The sequence below is a fragment of the Cricetulus griseus genome, chromosome 5 (genome assembly GCF_003668045.3).
Source record: "Cricetulus griseus strain 17A/GY chromosome 5, alternate assembly CriGri-PICRH-1.0, whole genome shotgun sequence".
NCBI classification, from domain to species: domain Eukaryota; kingdom Metazoa; phylum Chordata; class Mammalia; order Rodentia; family Cricetidae; genus Cricetulus; species Cricetulus griseus.
In genome coordinates this window covers 130394820-130400441 of record NC_048598.1, presented here as the reverse complement: position 1 = coordinate 130400441, position 5622 = coordinate 130394820, and positions in this window count along the sequence as shown.

Genomic DNA, 5622 nt, shown 5'->3' with positions numbered 1-5622 from the left:
ATATTGGCATTACAATTCATAGCAGTAACAAAATTACAGCTATAAAGGTATCAATGAAAATAATTTTATGGTTGGAAGTCACCACAACATTAGGAACTCTATTAAAGGGTCACAGAGTTAAGCAAGTTGAGAAACACTATTCAAATGATGTTTTATAGTTTTTCTTCATGACACACACACACACACACACACACACACACACACACACACACATATATATATATATATATAATATGTCTATATGTATGGTTTACGAGATAGGGTTTCTCTATGTAACAGCCCTGGCTGTCCTGGAACTCGCTCTGTAGACCAGGCTGATCTGGAGCTCACAGAGATCTGCATTCTTCTGCCTCCTGAGTGCTGGGACTACATTGTATAACCATTTATTGATGTTTAGAAATGCAATTGATTTTTGTACATTAACCTTATATTCCATGTCAACAATCTTTCTGAATTCCAAAATTATAATCTTGTAATCACTATAGATTTTCCTGTTTAGACAATCATAATAAAATACAAACTTTGATAATTTTTTTAAGTTCTTCCCGCAGCTTTGCTCACTAGCAAGGGTCTCAAGTATAATCTTAATACCCTTATTGGATGTTTTTAGAAAATATATTATGTCACTACCCAAACTCCCTAGTTTGCTAGATCTTTGCCTTCCTAAGATTATAACCCAACTTGCCATTTTATCTGCATGAATTAGTCCATTATTGTCTTTTCCCACCTCACAGTGCTTTTTTCTGGTTTCAACACAAAGCTCATAAAAGCAGGTTAGGAATCGTTCTTCACATGCTGTTTGTGTGTATGAGTGTGTAATTATCTGTTGTTGTGTGTTCTGTAGAATGTTGAAAAGTCACCTGGTTCTTGTGTGCTCCTTACATGGGTAGAATTCATATGGGGGGTGGAAAGGATAGCTGGTAATCATTTCTTGCATACTGTATGGGTTTTTTTATATATAAGATTTTATTTATGTATTCATTTATAATGTATACAGTCTTCTGCCTGCGTGCCAGCAGAGGGCACCAGATCTCATTCAAGGTGGTTGTGAGCCACCATGTGGTTGCCGGGAATTGAACTCAGGACTTCTGGAAGAACAGTCAGTGCTCTTAACCGCTGAGCCATCGCTCCAGCCCTCTATTACTTTTTTAAAAGTCAATTTTATGTATTTATGTGTGTGGGTGTTTTGTTTGCATGTATGCCTACACACCACATAACATGTCTGGTGTCTGAAGAGGCCAGAAGAGGACTTTAGATGCCCAGAGACTGGAGCTATAGGCACATGAGCCACCATGTGGGTGCTGGGGATCAAACCAAGGTCCTCTGGAAAATCAACCAGTGCTCTTTATTTTATTTTATTTTATTAGTTCAAATTAGGAACAAGCTTGCTTCAGATGTCAATCCCTTCTCCCTCTCCCTCCCCTCCCCCCCAACATCCCACCTGCCCCTAGCCATCCCCCCTCCATTCCCCAGGCAGGGTAAGGCCTTCAAAAGGGGCTCCCCAAAGTCTACCACATCATCCTGGGCCAGGCCTAGGCCCTTCCCCATGTGTCCATCAATCAGTGCTCTTAACTGCTGAACCATCTCTCCAATCCCTCTTCTGCTTTTTGACTCCATTTTCACAAGTTTGTTTCTAAGACATTGTCTACATAATTTGTGTTTTCACATTTGCTGGCATAAACTCAATTGTGGCCTCTGCCTATAATTTTTTAAATTTCTGCTGAATGTGCTTTTTAAATATTGTTTTATTTATTTTATATTTTCTTTCATAACCATTGTTACCAGATGTTTGTTTATTTTTATTAGTCATTCCAAAAAGACCAGCCTGTGCTCTTGCTTGTTGATCACCTCTAGTTTATTTATTTTTCTCTTTCACTAATGTCTTTTATCTTTACTTCTTTCCTTTTATTTTCTTTGGGCTTATTCTGCTGGTGTGTTGTTGCTTAACTTGGATACTTATTAATTTTCTGCCCTCTCTCTTCATAATGTAAACACTCAAAACCAGAAATTTTTTGCCAGGGCATAGCTCTATGGTCCGGACTCACATGTGGGAAACTGTGGATTTGATCTTTCCAGTGCAGAAGAGTTATAGTCCATGAATTCTGACTGTAGATCTTGTGAACAGCTGTGAACATTTACTAGCTTCTATTTGGCTCTGCTCTTATTCATGACACTTTTATCAAACTGCTTTTAAATTTCCAAATTTAATGCTGTAATTTTATTTAAATTATTGTTAACGTATATGTGTATATGGTATGTGTGTGAGAGAGAAGGAGGGCCAGAGGACAACTTTCAGGGATTGTTCCCCTCCTTCCACTGTGAGTTCCAGGAACTGAACTAGGTTGTAAGAACTGCATGGTAAGCACTTTATTGGATGAACCATCTTGTCTGCCCTAAATTTAAATTTTTCATCGAAGAATGTGTACATGAAAGATCATCTCATAAATATGTAGCTCACTGAATTTCAAAAATGAAATTTGACTGTGTCCCCAGCACCAAGATCAAGGAGGATTCAGCCGGACTCCAAAGCTGTCTGTTGCTTTCTTCCATGGCTCCCCCTCCCAGAAGTAAGCGCCACACTAACCTGTATGATGCAGGTGGGCATGCTTTTGTAATTAATACAAATAGAACTGTACAGCATGTAAGCTGTTTTATACGGCTTTTTCCCATTTGTAAGATGCAGCCACATCATCTTACATCTGCCTGTAAATATAGCTTGTGATCATTGCTACAGAGTAAGTCATGGAAGGAATGTTGCCAGTTTCTTTGTTCTTTTGTTATTGTATGTTTGCTATTGTAAATGGTGCTGCTGTAACATTGTAGCTATGCCACCAACTTACAGTACCTGGGCAGGAAATGGCAGGATCATCAGTTACTTGCATATTAAGCGCCACTGATATGGTCAATCACTTCTCAGAGTGACTGGGCCAGTTTGTACTCCCTCTGACAGATGTGGACAGGGTTTTGTTTTAGTTTTCTGCAATGCTCAGAATCAAGCTCAGGGCTTCATGTACGGCAGGTAATCCCAGCCCAGGTCAGTTATTTTTACACTTGACCTCTAACCTAAGCTCATTGCAGTCAGCAGATGGGATTTATGTATTGGTAATTATTTGATATTTGTTAAGACTTGCCAACCATTTTTCACAACCTCCTATATGAGCTTGAGAATGTCTTTCAGCCTAGGTTCTTGTGTGTGCTTGTGTGTGTGTGTGTGTGTGTGTGTGTGTGTGCATGTACACATGTGGAAGTCATAGGTCAATGTTGGTTGTCTTCCTCAGCCATTTTCCACCTCAGTTTTGGGGGACAGGAGACTTGGTGACCCTGGAGCTTATTGATTTGGCCAGACCATCTGACCAAGAAGCTCCGAGGACCTACCTGTCCTGCCTCCACTGAACTGGGATTATAGACATGTGACCAACATTTTACATGAATCCTGGAGATTCAAACTTGGGTCCTCAAGCAAGCAAGCACTTTACCACCAGAGACATCTCTCTTACCAGCCTCTTTAATTTCTCTTTTGTTGTTCCCATATTCCTTTTACACAAATGGGCAAAACTTTGTGTTTTTTTTAAATCTATTCTTATATGAATGCTTACTACCATACTTTATACTTTAAAGTTCTATTTTTATACAGTTCCTTTTTAAAAAACTACTTTAGCTGTCTCAGTCTGGATGACTAAGGATTTTTCCAATCTTCCAATATGATGAGGAAGTGTGACCTCTATTTCTGTACTTTGGGTAGTCGTCCTTAAACTTTAACTCATGTTCTCAGTGTACAACTTTCCTCTAACCAGCAATTCTAGAAGGTAACAATAATTAAGTCAATGTTTACTAGGGACCTGCTATGTATTAGAAATTTCTCTAAGCACTTCATTTTATCACGTTATCTAAAGTCTCAGACATCAAGAAATTTGCCCATGGTTACCCGAAGAGTACATCACAAAACTGGAAATTAATGGAGCCAGGCATGGTGAAGCACACCCATAGTCTCAGGATTCAGAAGGCTGAGGCTGCAAGATTGCCACAAATTTGAGGCCACTCTGGACTACTATGATTATGGGAATCCCAGACTAGCTAAGGCTACATAGCAAAGCCCTGTCTTTAAAAAAAGACTGGCACTCAAACCCAAGCAGGACTCTGGAATGCTGTATTTTTAACCAGAGACACCTGGGTTAAGATATTGAAGGTAAAACATCTCAGTTTTCAGTCATCAGAGAGCATGTTTATTAAATGGCAGCTTATTTGAAGGTGACAGTTACGTAGTTATTTCCTCTCCCGAATTTACATATATCCTTTCCCTTTTTTATTTTGTTTTGTTTTGCTTTTCAAGACAGGGTTTCTCTGTATTGCCCTAGCTGTCCTGGAACTCATTCTGTAGACCAGGCTGGCCTTGAACTCAGAGATCCACCTGCCTCCCAGGTGCTGATACTAAAGGCTTGGACTACCACCACCTGGGTTTATCCTTACTTTTATCTTTAGTTCAGTTTCTTTAGTGCACCATTTGTTAGCTGTCACTATGAGAACCAGTGAACTGTCCCCACCCCCACCGCTGGCTTTTGAAAACTTCTTTTGTCTTTATTGTTACAGAGTTATCAAGTATCAAGTTGTGAATTTCACTTTGGAAACCCTACAGTGCTGAAGATGACCTAGGTTCAATTTCCAGCATACACGGCAACTTGTAACTGTCTATAACTCCAGTTCTAGGAGATCTGATTCCTCTTCTGATCTCTGCAAACACCAGGAAGGCATGTGGTACACAGACACACATGCAGGCAAAACACATACACATAAAATAAAAAAAAAATCAAAGTTTTTTATATGTATGTGTGTGGGTGTTTTGCCTACATGTATGTCTGTGCACCATATGTGTGCATTGCCCATGGAGGCCAGAAGACAGTGTCAGATCCCATGTAACTATAGAGTTATAGATGGTTGTGAGCCTCCATGGGGGTGCTAGGAATTGATCCCGGATCCTCTGGAAGAGCAGCCAATGAGCTTCACCACTGAACCATCTCTCCAATTGCTCATTATATTTCTTTTCCTCCAATGTGCATGTATATAACCATGAACTATTGGTTTGTTGGTATTTTCTTTATTAATTTAAAAAATGATTTATTTATTTTTATTTTATCTGCCTTGGTGTTTTGCCTGCATGTGTGAAGGTGTTGGAACCCCTAGAGCTAAAGTTACAGACAGTGGTGAGTTGCCATGTGGGTGCCAAGAATTGAACCCAGGTCCTCTCAAAGAGCAGCTGGTGCTCTTAAACACTGAGCCATCTCCCTAGCCCCCTCTTTATTAATTTTAAGTTTTTGTTGTTGTTGTTTGGTTTTATGTTTTGTTTTGTTTTTTGAGTTTTTAGAGACAGGGTTTCTCTGTGTAGCCCTGGCTGTCCCGGAACTCACTTTGTAGAGCAAACTGGCCTTGAACTCACAGAGATCCTCCTGATTCTGCCTCCCAAGTGCTGGAATTAAAGGAGTATGCCACCACTGCCTGACTAATTTTAAGGTTTTTGATTTATTAAGATTAGCTTGTAGTGTGACTTTTCCTGAAACAGTATGAACAAATGTTTGTTCAGTCCAGAGAGGACACAGACCACAGAAAGGATCCTTTACCCCTGCCAAG